At 41.2% G+C, this 15,991-nt stretch overlaps 1 pseudogene; it reads right to left on the bottom strand.

The window, feature by feature from the left end:
- Nucleotides 1–7,573: 7,573 nt before the first annotated feature.
- LOC130016953 (male-enhanced antigen 1-like) lies at nucleotides 7,574–8,108 on the bottom strand (annotated as a pseudogene).
- Nucleotides 8,109–15,991: the final 7,883 nt, after the last annotated feature.

Raw genomic sequence — 15,991 nt, forward strand, 5'->3', positions numbered from 1 at the left:
GCTATCTCTCCAGCCCCAATATTTACTTATATTTTGAAGATTAAAATTTCAGATTGTCTAAGTTTAATTTAGAGTGTTAATGTTTGTTATATCTAATTTACCCTTTTTTACTAATTTTATTTTCATTGTCTGGTTTTTGGGCCATACCTAGCAAGACTCAGGGCTTACTCCTGGCTCTGTGCTCGAGGATCATTACTGGTAGGTTCAGGAAACCATATGGGATACCAGGGACCAAACCCAGGCTGGCAGTGTGCAAAGCAAGTGCCCTACCTGTGTACAAGGCAAGCACCCTATGTGCTTTTCTGTATTGCTCCAGTCCCTACCTTTTTACTAATTTTAATATGAATATTTTAGAAGACATTTTTGAAATACATTAATCTTACATTTCTTATTTTGATATATAGTTTACATTTTGATGAAAGGGTTGGAGCAATAGCACAGCGGGTAGTGTGCTTGCCTTGCAAGCAGCCCACATGGCTGACCCAGGTTCGATTCCTCCGCCCCTCTCGGAAAGCCCGGCAAGCTACCGAGACGATCTCGCCTGCACAGCAAAGCCTGGCAAGCTCCCCGTGACGTATTCGATATGCCAGACACAGTAACAACAAAGTCTCTAATGGAGACGTTACTGGGCTCGCTCGAGCAAATCAATGAACAACAGGACAGTGACCTACCTTTGATGAAAATACAATAACACTACACAATATAAGTACATGTACATTTTAATTTAATATCCTTACTGTTGATAAAATGAAAAATTTATGAAAATCTTAATAATTACAGCTTAATTAGTGACTGTTAAAATAGAAACAAGAAAAAGAAATGATCAATAAATATTGGTTGAATGGCTAGATAGGATTCAATGAAAATATCAAGCAACCTTTAACAGTATGACTTTAACCCAGAGCAATAAAAATTATATAATTAGCTTTGTATTGATTATCTCCTTAGTTTTTCAAGATTTCTCAGATGGAAATATTTGGTTATTACTATTCCAGTGCTCTTTATATATTTGGATGACTTTGGGTATGTGTACTGGTATATATGTATATTCTCTTGGGCACGTAGGTTTACATGTGTGTGGTGCAGCTTGAACTATTTCTTTTGGGAGGGTATACCTGGTGGTTCTCAGGGCATCATGTACTGCTAATCAAACCTGGGGCTCCGGCATGCTTTGCATGCACTGCAGTCCTTTGAGCTATTTCCTCAGCTCTTGAGCTCTTTCTTCGCTCTCAATTCTTCTGTGGAAAAGTTTCAGACAAACTGGAAGAGATAATAAGCAATGACTATAGACAAAATTAGTATGCTTGGGAAGGAAAGAAAGAATCCTTAAAAAGAACCCTTCATTAGAAGGGGACTGAGGCATTATGCCATGCTGTGAGTTTGATTGTCTTGTGTGTGTGGCACTAATGAGGCCAAGTCGTAAATTCTGCTCTTGAGCAGGCTGCTAATGGAATTCTTCCTTTGCTGTGATAGCCCTACCTTGGCTAGTTTATTTGCTCATGTGTAACTGCTGGGCCACTGGCAGTAGGGTAGGAAAAGGTGTAGAATTCTCAAGAAAATCTAATGTGCTTTGGAAAGTGAGCGACACAGTTATCTCCGACTGAAGGTGGGTAAACAGCGTTTCCATCATGTGGATTTGTGCCCTGAGTTGTCACTTTCAGTGAGGCCCTACAATCCCAAATGAGTTCCATCCTCCTTTCTGTTCCTCTCCGTATTCTCACTTTCTCACTTGTGGTAATTCATGAAAAAGTGTTCGAAAAAAAGAAACAAAAATTAGGTGGTCTGGGTCTAGTTGTATCCAGGGCACTAAGTAGTCATGAAACTTGGAGCAAATTCACCAAACTTTGATATGTCCTTTCACCCTCCTTTGTAAATGGATTTTCGGGTCACTGGATGGTTTCTAAGGTTTCTTCTAATTCTAAAGTTCTGGATATTTAAACACTTTCTAAAGTGCTCCTTTACTCTGGTAATCCCTTAATGTGTCAATTTAATGAGACTTTTTTTTATGTTAGTTTTTAAGTTTCTTAAAAATACAAGGATTAGGGGCTGGAGCAATAGTGCACTGTAGGGCATCTGCCTTGCATTGCATGTGGCTCACCTGAGTTTAATCCTTGTCATCCCATGTGGTCCCACAAATACCGGCCAGAAATAATTCCTGAGTGCAGAGACAGGAGTTACTTATTTTTAAGTCTAAAAAAGAATGATGTTATAATTATAGATGATCTTCCGCCCCTCTCTGAGAGCCTGGCAAGCTACCGAGAGAATTTCACCTGCACAGGAAAGCCTGGCAAGCTACCCGTGACGTATTCGATATGCCAAAACACAGTAACAAGTGTCACCATGGAGATGTTACTGGACCCGCTCGAGTAAATCGATGAACAACGGGAGGACAGTGACAGTGACAGTGACGGACGATCGTTTATACTAAGATTAGAAAACTTAAAGTTATGGAAGACCAGTGGAAATTAAGATGAAAAGTTTGCTGGTGGTTAATATTCTATACTCTGGAAAAATAAGAATGTTCCTTTTAGGAAAGGAAACATCTTCTATTACTAATTTTTCATTTTACAAATTCTACAAAGTGAAATGAACTCAAGATAGAGTCTTTTTATGGCTTATTCTTTAGAATTGAAGGACAAATCTATAAAATATCTTGAAAATGGTTTATAAGCTAGTAAATCAAGAGGGAAGTCTAAGAAAAATGATTCTGAGGAAAATAGTGACACATAGTGGTTGGTTCTGTCTGTAAAACAAACATGATAACCTCTCAGTGTCTGTATTGCAAACCATAATGCCCAAAAGTAGAGAGAAAATATGGGGAATATTGTCTGCCATGGAGGCAGGGGGAGGGTGGGAAAGGGGGGATATACTGGGGATATTGGTGGTGGGGAATGTACTCTGGTGGAGGGCTGGGTGTTTGATCATTGTGTGATTGTAACCCAAACATGAAAGCTTGTAACTATCACACAGTGATTCAATAAAAAAAAAAAAACTTAAAAAAAACTACACGGGAATAATAATTATTTTTAAATAAATCCATTTCTTGTTTCTCTTTACTTTTTCATGGCCTTGTTGTTATTTACAGAGGTTCATTGCAAATTGAAACTTATCTGTCAAAATGGGGATATGATTGGATATAGACATTTGTAATAAGACAATGTGAGAGATGTTACATTTCAAAAATAATCTCATTTAATTAGAAATGATAAATTCACTATTTAGATATGAGGAGTGCATCATGGGAGATGCTCAGTGGTCAGAACACATGCTTTATACTTGTACCTGTTTGATCCTTGCTACACCTGGCCTTGTGGTCTCCAGCACTGCAAGTTCCAAGCAACTCTGCATCTTTGTATTGAATGTTGAGGGTTAGTTGGCCAGTTAACACTGGTAGTGGCCCAGCCACTTCACCCAACCTCCCAGCACTGCGTGGGAGACTCTTTTCTCACAAAAATATAAAGAAAATAGGGACTGCTCTTCTTATGTAGAAATAATGACTTCAAAGCCCTTCCAGAACTTGTAGTACTAAGAGTAGTGAGCTCACAACTTTAGAGTCAGTAAAAAAAATTTACTTCCAGGTATACTAGGAGCAATTATATAAATGGGATCTCGGAGAAAAAGACACTCCAGTCATATAGCTACTGCAGCAAAATTTTGGTAGAAGCAAACTAGATGCCTTTGTTTGAAGAAAGGATAACTTGACAGTGGTAATTCAGATATCTCTGTAACACTGAACTTTGTAACACTGTAACACTGTAAAACTGTAACTCTGTAACACTGTAATTCTGTAACACTGTAACTCTGTAACACTGAATTCTGTAACACTGAAGTGATCAAAATTTGAGCAGGACATTTTAATATCTCAAGATCTTCAAACAACAGTAACATAAGGGTTTAGTTTTAAAATCCATACAAAAGGAAATCTTCAAGTATTAATCAGTACTCATTTGTGGCATCTATATAAATCAAGCTGGTCAGTTAAAGAATCCCACCACACTCATGGTATAATCAGAAAACTGCATGTACCTATATGGTCAAGTCTGTGCTTGAAGGATAGAAATCTGTATTCTTGGACAGAGGAGGAATGCAAGCAGGAATAATACTAACCCTTCTGCCTTATGACTTAACTATATTCTACAGTCACAAAACAATACCCTCCAAAACACATGGTTTTATGAAATCAACTAAAAAGTAGAAATATTAACCTTTCTTAGAAGCCTGGGCCATTCGTGTAAGATGCTGACAACCTAAAGCAAACAATTTTATTCCTGATTTTTTACAATATCAATATCTATTTTGTATCACAATGCTTGCTACACAAAAAACAAGTGAGGAAAGGGATGTCCAGTCCTTTTACAGTTCTTTCTAATTTTGTATGTATTTGTTGGTATAAGTTGTGTGAGTCACTCCCAGTGATACTAGTAGGGGTCATCATACAGTCCCAGGGATTGAACCCAAGACCTTGCATATACAAGGCCCCAAATTTTGTGTATGTTATTAATTTTCTATAATAAAAGTTAAATAATATACGAGGGATACACACAATCAAAGAGAAAATGTCCATGCTTTCATGCAGACCCAGAGTTTAGTCTAATTTTAACTAATTTTAAAACGTTAAGGCTATTTGGCCGCTGTGTTCTATTGAAAGCACATGCTTTTTGTGGCAACGAGAAACAATCACAAAGATAGTACTGGAGTTGGCAGCCTAGAACCAAGGGAAAGTTATCTTTTGTGGGTGGGAAACTTGTGTTTTTTGGTCTCACGCGTGAGGTTAGTATCCTTAATGTCAAACAGCATTGAAGAAAGCCAGGGTTTCCATATTTTTCTGCTAGATTCAGTGTGAATGTCAAAAACAGATCCAAAAACTATGGCAACTGAAAAATATTTGTTTTAATCAGTGTTTGGGAAACAAATGCTGGTGTTTGGCTTTGGGATTGGCTCCTTTAGCCTTGATATTGGCAGATCCAATTCACAATAAAATCCTACTGTACTTGTGTTGTTTTTCAAAACCCCATATGGATGTACTCTGTAAAATCCCTTGGCACATTTGCACGTTTTTGTTTCCTAGAGGTTCTTTGGATTTATTTGGCTCTGGTATCATGATTATTTGTTTTATTTTTTTAACTGAAGTATAGAACCAAAAACACACGTGTTGTATTTTATCCTTACATGTATTTAACAAGTGTTTATTGATCTCCTGCTGTGTATAAAGCATTATTCTTAATCATGTGGGAAGATAAAAATAAATACGATGAGTAGTGTGACCTCAAGGTACTTTCTTCCCAATAAAGAAGATAGTTTCTGAGCCAGGCATTGAACTATGGGATACTGAGGTGGACATTCCATGTTTCTTATGTGTTGCTACTTAACATGATTAGGACAGGTAAATATCGAGATTTAAAGCACTGCACTGTCCTCCCGTTGTTCATCGATTTGCTCGAGCGGGCACCAGTAACGTCTCCATTGTGAGACTTGTTACTGTGTTTGGCATATCAAATACATCACGGGTAGCTTGCCAGGCTTTGCCATGCGGGCGAGATACTCTCGGTAGCTTGCCGGGCTCTCCTAGAGGGGCAGAGGAATCAAACCTGGGTCCACGGAGTTGGCTGCATATAAGGCAAACACCCTGCTGCTGTGCTATTGCTCCAGTCCAGATATTTAAAGAAGGTGTAATATTTCATTGCACAATTTCTGGTGGAGAAAATGACCTTGAAGCTGGAGTCATAAAGGACATTTTAGTCGCAGTGAAGTGGGGTATAAAGTGACACTTAAGAGGGAATAGAAAGTTGGGGCTGGAGTGATAGTACAGTGGGGAGGGCGTTTGCCTTGCATGCGGCTGATGTGGGTTCTATCCCTGGCATCCCATATAGTCCCCAAAGCACCGCCAGGAGTAACTTCTGAGTGCAGAGCCAGGAGGAACCCCTGAGGGTTGCCAGGTGTGATCCCTCCAAAAAAGAGGGAACAGAAAGCAAACATGCGGAAGTTCTGGGATGGGAAAGAGTTGACATCATCTAAAATCTGTTCCTTCTAAGATCTTGAGTGAATCAGAATAATTCTGAAGACAGAGTCACAGATATCAAATTGTGGAGCTTTGTTGTATAAATCAGACTAGTAATTTGTTCATATGCAATGAAATGAATGTCCCAAAGATCAGGATTTTGACCTGAGTATTTCCTATCAGTAGGTCAATGTGAGAAATCTGCTTATGCTTACTAAGATTGCTTTTCTTTCCTGCCATTAGAATTGGAAATGGTTAGTTGGAGAGGTTTCTAGTCTGATGTAATGAACCTATAACTTATGGATGGAGGTATAGGTATATATTAGCTAGTAGCTGGGGAAATAATTCACAGAACTCTAATGTGTGTCTTGCATGCGTAAGGTCCTGAGTTTGATCCCTGGTACTGCTGGAGTGTGGCATTGCTGGGTATGGCCCACATAGAATCTGACTACTGCTGAGGTGACCCTGGTGGTTTCCAGTTTTGCTGAGCCTTAACAGTATTGTCCATTTTGATGTGAGCATTAAACTGTCTGGCAAGCTAGCTGACTATGACAGGGATGCCCTCTGATGCTTTGAACATTTCTTGGGATGTCCCCCCAAAGCAATAGATTAGCTAATTCTGAAGGTTTTGACTCTTAAGCAGCATTGGATGATATCTATCTATCATCCTTTTTTTTTCTGTTTCCTATCATTCCCTCTTTTCTGTTTTTTTTTTCTGGTGCTAATCATCAGATTATTACAGTCTTGTTATATGTAAATGTGTGCAATCAATTTTCAAGTCTTATTAATAATGTTTCCTTAGTATGTCCTGACTCTTTTTACTTTTATGCTTTTTGGGGTCACACCCAGTAATGCACAGAGGTTACTCCTGGCTCTGCACTCAGGAATTACTCCTAGTGGTGCTCAAGGGTCCATATGGGATGCTGGGAATTGAACCTGGTTCGGCTGTGTGCAAGGCAAATGCCCTACCCTCCGTGCTATCTCTCCAGCCCCTTCTTTTTACTTTTTAAAGTTTTCCCTGTCTCCTTAATCCCTGTATTTATTATTGCCACAACCTCCCATGTGGTCATTTTCTTTTCTTTTTTTCCCCCTGCCATGTATAAGGGGTGCTTTATTCTTCACACATTGATCCATGCTGAGGTGAGATGGGCTTAGGCCAATATCTCCAGAACTGAATAAAGTGGGTCTCTGAGAAGTCTGATTTTGCATTTATATGGGCAGGGGATAGAGAATGATCACTGTCACTGTCCTCCCATTGTTCATTGATTTGCTCGAGTGGGCCCAGTAACATAGTGAGACTTGTTACTGTGTTTGGCATATGGAATATGTCATGGGTCGCCAGGCTTTGCCGTGAGGACGAGATACTCTCGGTAGCTTGCCAGGCTCTCCAAGGGGGGCAGAGGATTCGAACTCGGGTTGGCTGTGTCAGCCATGTGCAAGGCAAAAGCCCTACCGCTGTGCTATCACTTAAGAGACAGATATGGTAACCAGGGAAGTGTTCGGTCCCATGCTGCATCTGGCCTGGAATGCAGGGAGTAAGGCAGTTCTCAGGAACGTGTGGAGGGAGGTAGGTGGTCACTTCGAGGCAGGGGAGGTCACCTGGGCTTAGAGGATCTTCTATACCACATCTTCCCATCAGCATCTGAGATCTCCCAAGCCCTGGCTGGAACCCCGAGGGGAAGACAAACTTACTCCAGCCATTGTCCTTTTCACCAGCTCTGTGTGCTCTGACATGAAAATAAAGCTGTGGCTGTTCAATGCTGCGGTGCCTGCCTCCTCCTCCTCCTCACTTCTGAATGGTGGATATGCAAATGAAGCCCCAAGGCCTGGATCCCATCCTGGATATCTGCAACTACATCTTCTCCATCCCACACTGGGGCCAAGCTCCACCTCCTCTTGTTCAGGATCTTGGTTCAGGAGCCCAATGAATAGCCAGCTGGACTGGTCTGGTTTCCTCCTCCTCCTCCTCCTCCGGCTCCTCCTCCGGCTCCTCACTGTTCCAATCTCTGGTGCCTTCCGTGGGGCTCTGCTGTGGCTCTAATTGCTCAGTCTGATTGGGGAAGATGTGCTCAGAGCCCATGTTGTCTCTCTCTAGAACTACTCTTTCCATCTGGGCAGAAGCTGCTTTGAATCTGTGGCAGAAGCCCCATATCTTAACTTCCAAAAAGCAAGATGTTCTCTGGGAATCAGGCTTGTGGTCATTTTCTCCTAACCTTTTGTCCTTCTTCAATAGCATCCTCAAAATATAGTCATAATGATCACGATCACGATCACGATCATCCTGTTATTCATCGATTGCCTCGAGCAGGCCCCCGTAAGGTCTCCTTTGTCCTAGCCCTGAGATTTTAAAAAGTGCCACATTCAAGGCTCTTTCAGGGTTAGAAGAATGAGACCCATCATTGTTACTGGTATTTGGCATATTGGGTACACCACGGGGAGTTTGCCAGACTCTGCCGTGTGGGCAGGTTACATTCTGGTCTAAAGTAAAAATCAGATAATAAGATGTCGTGCGACCGCGAATGCAGCCACGCGCTTCTGGGAGCTGGGTTTTACAGTCTCTGGGTCTTGGCCGTTGATGGGATTACACGGCGCCAGGAAGCCAGTTGGTGGGTGTGACCCCTGACTACTGGAGAATGAAGGATCTGGGTGGAGGATGCTCAGCCTCGATCCGAGCAGGCTTAGAGATCTCAGCCCCAGAAACCACATGCCTTTGTTCCTCTGCCGGTACCTTCATGCATGTGGAGAGTGGTCTCAGCATGGTTGTGGCTGGTTCTGGAGGTCTTCGGCTGCCGGAGCTCTGCTCGGGGCGGGGAGGGAAACTCAACCCTTGACCTTATACCATATAGTCATAATGAACTTTAAAAAATTGAGATGTACTTGAACATTGTCTTTGTGTTAGATCACAAATTAATGATTTGGTATATGTCTGTAGTGTGAAATGATCATCACAATTTTAGTTAATACACATTCCCACACAGTTACAAATTTGTAATGAGACCTTTTCAGATGGGCTCTCTGAGCAACTTCCAAGCATATGTTACAGTATTGTTGGTAACAATCCCCAGGATGAACACTTTACGTTCCCAAACTTCTAATTGGAAATTTGCACTTTTTGATTACCTTCACCTATTTTATTGGTCCCCTTAAATCCCTTGCCTCTGGTAACCAGCTATGTGTTCTGTGTATCTGTGAGTTACTTTTTCCTTAAATTTTACCTATAACATTATACAATATGTCTCTTTCATTGTGACTTATTTCACTCGGTTCAATCCATATTGTTACAAATGGAAGGACAATTTTGATGTTGTCACAAATGAAAGGATTTCCCTTTTTATTTTCTGGTTGAATATTTCATGATTTAAGTATGGTCATGCGTCACTTAATGATGGATAAACATTCTAAGAAATGTGCCAGTCAGTAATTGAGTCACTGTGTGAACGTCAGAAAGTGTAATTGCCCAAACCTAGAATGCAGTGGCCTACTCTACTCCTACACTGCATGATATACTACATTGGGATCATATTTAGCAACATATGACCTTATACCACGTTTTGTTGATTCATTCATCCATTGATGGACACAAGTTGTTTTCAGGTCTTGGCTATTATAAAATTGCTACCATGAAATGGCAGTGCAGATATTTTTCTTGGCATTGTAGCTTCACTTCCTTTGGATTTGTTCTTATTTAGACTAGGAATTGTGTAAACCCTATAATACTTTTTAAAATTCTTTGAAGAACCACCATACTGTTTCCATTATGGTTGTATCAATTTATGCGTCCCACCAACAATGTACAAAGGTTCTCTTCATCCTCATTAACACGTGTTACTTTTTGATTTTTTGATAATAGCTAGTCTAACAGGTATGAGGTTAGTTAACTTTAGCAGTTACTTTTGACAGCTTCATTGATCTCATTGTGGTTTTTCATTTGTTTGGCAGTGCTGGATATCGAACACAGGTCTCCTGCATGCAAGGCATACACTCTACTACTGAGCCAGATTCCTGGTCTCATTTCTGTGAGTTTTTTTTTTTAATCTTATTTTAGCTTGCTTGCTTGCTTGCTTGCTTGCTTGCTTGCTTGCTTGCTTGCTTGCTTGCTTCCTTCCTTCCTTTCTTCCTTCCTTTTTATTTTTGGCTGGGGGTAGGGGTGGGGTGGGGTATCCCACATCCATTGTTGCTCAGGTCTTATTCCTGATTCAGGGATCACTCCTGGTGGTCCTGGGGACCCATATGGCATGCTGTGGATCAAATACAGGTATGCTGCTTTTATTTTGCCTTTTGGATCACACCCGGCGATGCACGGGGGTCACTCCTGACTCTGCACTCAGGAGTTACTCCTGGCGGTGCTCAGGGGACCATATGGGATGCTGGGAATCGAACTCGGGTCGGCCGCGTACAAGGCAAACACCCTACCCGCTGTGCTATCTCTCCAGCCCCTGGTATGCCGCATTTAAAGCATGCACCCTACCCGTTGTACTACCTTCCTGACCTCTTGATTTAAATGTTCTGGATATAGATTTCAATTTGCAAATATTTTCTCCCATTTAGTAGATTGTCCTAGTTACTTGTTTGTTTTTCAACCACACCACGCTGTGCTCAGAAGTCACTCCTAGTAGTGCAGGGGTGAGGTTGAGGACCATATGGGATGCCAGACTGGCCTGGGATCATGTGATTTCAAGTTGGCCACATGCAAGGTTAGCATCTTACCTGCTCTATTATCTTCTGGCTCCTTTAATTAATTAAGACTTTTTTTGGCACTGTGATTTACAATACTGGTAATGATAGGGTTTTGTGAATACAGTGTTCCAACACCACACCATCCACCAGAGTGCCCTCGCCTTTAGCTCATCTCCACCTCCCAGCCCACTGCCACGGTAAGCTCAGTTCTCAGTTCTGTAGACCAGTTCTCAGGTGCAATTGCCTTTGTTCATTTGTTATTCCCAAGTTGTGTGTTTCTTGTATCCCACATATGAGAGAGATCATTCTATATCTGTCCTTCTTCTTCTAATTTCACTCAGTATGATAGTCTCCCGGTAGATTGTCTATGTGGATGATCGTGTCCTTAGCAGTGTGGAACCTTTTTATTTTTACGTAGTCCCACTTGTCTACATTTTGCTTTTGTTGCCTATGCTTTTGGAGTCAAATCCAAGAAAACCATTGTCCAAGAGCTTTGTCCCCTCTCTTCTATCAGTTTTATGAATTCAGATCTTAAGTTCAAGTATTTTTTTCTTTTAAAACAAAAAAAGTTATTTAACGTTATTGAAGTTATTAGTATAGTCTTAGTTTATTTTTGGGTAAAGTGTAAGATATGGGTCCAGCTTCATTTGTGTGTGTGTGTGTGTGTGTGTGTGTGTGTGTGTGTGGACTGTCTAATTTTTCTAACCCCATCTATTGAAGACTGTCCTTTTTTACATATTCTTTATTTTTTTTGTTATAAATTAATTCACCTTGTATATGTGTGTTTATGTCTAGGTTCCTGCTTTTATTCCATTGATCTTTGAATCTGCTTTTGATACCAAGAACAAACTATTTTTATTACTATAATTTTTTTTATTTTATTTTTTTTTAGTGAAACACCATGAAGTACACTTATAGACTTATAAATTTTTGTGCTTGGGTTTCAGTTATACAATGATCAAGTACCCATCCCTCCACCAGTGCCCATCCTCCCCCACCACGGGTCCTAGCATCCCTCCCACCCCCCATCCTCCCCCCCCCCCCCCCCCCCCCGTCCCACCCTGCCGCTGTGGCAGGGCATTCCTCCCTGTTCTCTCTCTCTTCTTTTGGGTACTGTGTTTTGCCAGAGAGGCATTGAGTGGCAGTCATGTTTGGTCTATAGACCACTTTTAGCATGTCTCTCCCACCCTGGGAGGGTCTTCACAACACCCTTTATTTGGTGCTCTCTTCTCTATCTGAGCTTCCTTCTCACCTAGCACATGTGGCTGGCCTTCAAGTCATGGAGCAAAATTCCTGGTACTAATCTGAGCCCTTCCTGGGTGTTAGTCTCCCATTTTGTTGCTTTATGTTCCCCAGATGAATGCAATCTTTCTGTGTCTATCCCGCTCTTTCTGACTCATTTCGCTTAACATGATACTTTCCATGTAGTACCACTTGTATGTAAATTTCATAACTTCATCTTTTCTAACAGCTACATGGTACTCCATTGTGTAAATGTAACAAAGCTTCTTTAACCAGTCATCTGTTCTCGGGCACTCAGGTTTTTTCCAGATTTTGGCTATTGTATTACTATAATTTTTTAAATTTAATTGGAAATAAAAAGTTTTTGTCAAGAAGAGCTTTCATGGTCATGTGATTTCACCCTCTTAAAATCCTTGAATATCTCCCTGTAGCTTTTGGAACGAAAACAATTCAAATTTTAATAGGAAACAATTTACCACAAATGATTCAAAAAGTAAAATTCTAGTGAAAGAATTACTGCATATGTGCAGATAGGATCAAGAAATCAAACAAGGTATCAGAAGTGCCCAGAGATTAACTGGGGGGAAGGAGGGTTGAAGCTGTCAAGTCTCCTAAGACTGATTGGACAAGAATTACTGGCTCTGCTAGGGGAAAAGACAGCTCAGATAGAGAAGGGAGCACCAAATAAAGGGTGTTGGGAGGATCCTCCCAGGATGGGAGATGCATGCTGAAAGTAGACTATAGACCGAACACGATTGCCACCCAATGCCTCTTTTGCAAACCACACCACCCAGAAGGAGAGAGAGAACAAAAGAGAATGCCCTGCCACAGGGACGGGGTGGGATGGGGGGCTTGGGGTGGGGGAGGGATACTGGGATCATTGGTGGTGGAGAATGGACACTGGTGGAGGCACGGATACTCGATCATTGTATAACTGAAACCCAAGCACAAAAATTTGTACGTCTACAACTGTACCTCATGATGTTTCACTAATAAAAATTAAAATACATATATTCATAAAAGAATTACTGGCTCACAGTGAGATATGGAAAACGGGGTTGACTAGTGAAACTGTTTATGTAGAGGGTACTACAATTACAGTAGCTAAGACATCAAAACAGGAAGGAAGTGGGGAAGAAATACCATAACCTTTTCTCCCTTCTGCCCACATACGACTGCTGGAAATTCCTGTTATCCAAGTCGTAGGGGAAAGATGTGGAGTGATACAGTCTCTTGCCTTCAATTTGCTAGGACACAGAGCAGGGTGGAAGAATAGAGTAGGATGTCTGGTCCCCAGACAGGATTCCCCATGAGATATTGCAAATGATGAAAAATAAGCACAGGGGTTCATAAAAATATCTAGCTTGCTGAACAATATTTCTGTGAAAGCACTTGTCACAAGGCCACTCAGTGAATTAGTATCAATTCATTAAAAAAAAAATCATAGGGGTTGGAGTGATAGCACAGGGGGTAGGCCATTTGCCTTCCTCGAGGCCGATCTGGGTTTGATTCCCAGCATTGTGTATGGTCCCCCAAGCACTGCCAGGAGTAATTCCTGAGTGCAGAGCCAGGAGCAACCCCTGAGCATTGCTGGGTGTGACCCAAAAAGAAAAAAAAAATCATGTTCTAGGCTCTGGTGGAGATTAGTGGTGGTCAAACTAGTTCTATATTTTTCTCCAGGTTATTTTATTGTCTCTTATGAGGAGCAACTAACTGGAGTTTCTAAGTCTTTCCCCTTTATGTACCCAAAAGAACTCTCTTACTCATTAGAAGCAAAGAACCGTGATTCTTCCTTCGTATCCTTTTTGTTTGTGAAAAATTTTAATAGAAACTTTCAAACATAGGTAAAAAGAGAAAGAGAATAAGACAGTGAACCTCAGTGTACCTCTCATTCAGAACCTCAACAATGTGCTGATATTTTTCCCCTTTCATATCATTTTCATAGTGTATTTTAGAATATAAATTTCAGAAATTGGGTCATTTTACTATAAGCTTCGTAACTGATAAGCCCTTTTATCTTTTGTGTTTGTTTGTTTGTTTCTTGGTTTTGGGCCACACCCAACTGTGATCAGGACTTACTCCTGGCTTATCTGCACTCAGGGATTACTCTTGGTGGGCTCAGGGGACCATATGGAATGCCGGGGTGGTGCAAGGCTATTGTTCTACACACTGTGCTATGAATTGGAGGGACCCCCCCCCCCCCCAACCAAGCTCCTTTATCTTTTACAAAACCATTGTGCTATTATCACATAGCAAGTACAAGATAAAGTGGGGGATGTAGTTCAGAGGTCAGGGTGCATGCCTTGAATGTGAACAACTCAGCTTTGAGTCCTGATACCACATGGCCTCCTGAGGACCATGGCAGTGACCCTGGGGGCACCCAACACTGCAGGGCCCAAGCAGTATTGCAGTCTCCAAACATAAAGAGAAATCCTTAATTTTATTCTCAACCCATGTTCAATTTTTCAGTTATTTCAGGGTGTCTTATTTTGGTTAGTTTTTCCCCTATGAACAGCCAAACAAGGTCCCACACCAGTATAATTCCTTTTATTAAAAATAGCCCTGGAGCCAACTTGTGGTGGAAGACATTTGGGGACCACCCTGCATGATCATAAATACTCCTCCTAATATTCACACAAAATAAACACTTCCAGATCTCCCTTAGTTCCTTCCCAGTGGGGCTGAACCTCTCCTTTGAGAGTGGAGAAGGGATGAGTTATCTACTGCGTTATCTTGCAATGCTAATCTAATCTAGCCCTATCGAGATTATTAATTGCCTTGGGGGATAAAATGAATGATGAGGACTTGTGTGGCACAGGTTGTATGTTTTATGGGGTTTTAGGGAAGTCTGGGGTCAGTTTCTTAGCCTTAATTCTACTTAGATGATCTCACTGTTAAAGATCCCAGATTCCAGAAAAGGAAAAGAAAGAAACTGCCAACAAATGTCTGTGTGTGTGTATTTGTGTATGTTTGTGTGTGTAAGTGTGTGCGTTTGTGAGTGTGTGTATGTGTGTGTGAGTGTATTTGTGTAAATGTGTTTGTGTATATGTGTGTTTGTGAGTGTTTGTGTGTTTGTGAGTGTGTTTGTGTGAGTGTGTGTGTTTGAGTGTTTGTGTGTGTTTGTGTGAGTGTGTTTGTGTGTGTGTTTGTGTGTGTATGCTTGTGTGAGTGTATTTGTGTAAGTGTGTTTGTGTGTATATGTGTGTTTGTGAGTGTTTGTGTGTGTGTGTTTGAGTGTTTGTGTGTGTTTGTGTGAGTGTGTTTGTGTGTGTGTGTTTGTGTGTGTATGCTTGTGTGAGTGTATTTGTGTGAGTATGTGTGTGTGTGTGTGCGTGTGTGTGTACCACACCTGGAGGTGCTCTGGAGTGACTTCCAGTCCAGTCAGTGTTCAATGCTGGGATCAAACCGGGGGTTCTGCATGTGAAATATGTGCTTTAGTCCTTTGCTCTATCCCCCTGGCCCACCAAGTTTTTTTGCTTTCTTTCTTTTCTTAGTATTTTTTTCAGACTAAAGGAAAATGACTGAAATCTACATACCAAGAAAGGAGGAACCTTACAGATCTAACTTCTGGGAGGCCCTGATGGTGCATAGAACAAATACCTTTATTGCCTGTATTCAGTGATCTAAAATTGGGGCCTCCACATCTTACACCCTGCTGACTCCCTGAAGGGGGTCCACTGACTTCTGTGTGAGTTTCAACACAGGCAATGATGGTTTGGTCTCGTAGTTCACTAAATCTCCCTCCTTTGAGGGGGGTTTAACCTTTTGTTGCTCCTCAGAATGTCATCAATGAGGTTGGGGTGGGGAAGGGGATATAAATCTGTGATAGCCAGAAAATGCACTTTAATTGGAAAATTTAATTTCTCTAAATTGAATTGAGCAGTCTTGTTGCCTGAGTGCAATTAGATTAAAAGTGTTCAGGGATAATAATAGCTCATATTAGTGGTATCATGTGCTGTACATTTTCTATTCTTTGTATCCGTAAGTATCACAGACTGTCTTAAACCTCGGAAATGTGTGATCCCACTGTACTGTAGGCTGGAATTCTGAAATCAAGGCGTTGGTGCAGTTGGT

The sequence above is a fragment of the Sorex fumeus genome, unplaced genomic scaffold (assembly GCF_029834395.1).
Source record: "Sorex fumeus unplaced genomic scaffold, SorFum_2.1 ptg000169l, whole genome shotgun sequence".
In the NCBI taxonomy this organism is placed as follows: Eukaryota; Metazoa; Chordata; class Mammalia; order Eulipotyphla; family Soricidae; genus Sorex; species Sorex fumeus.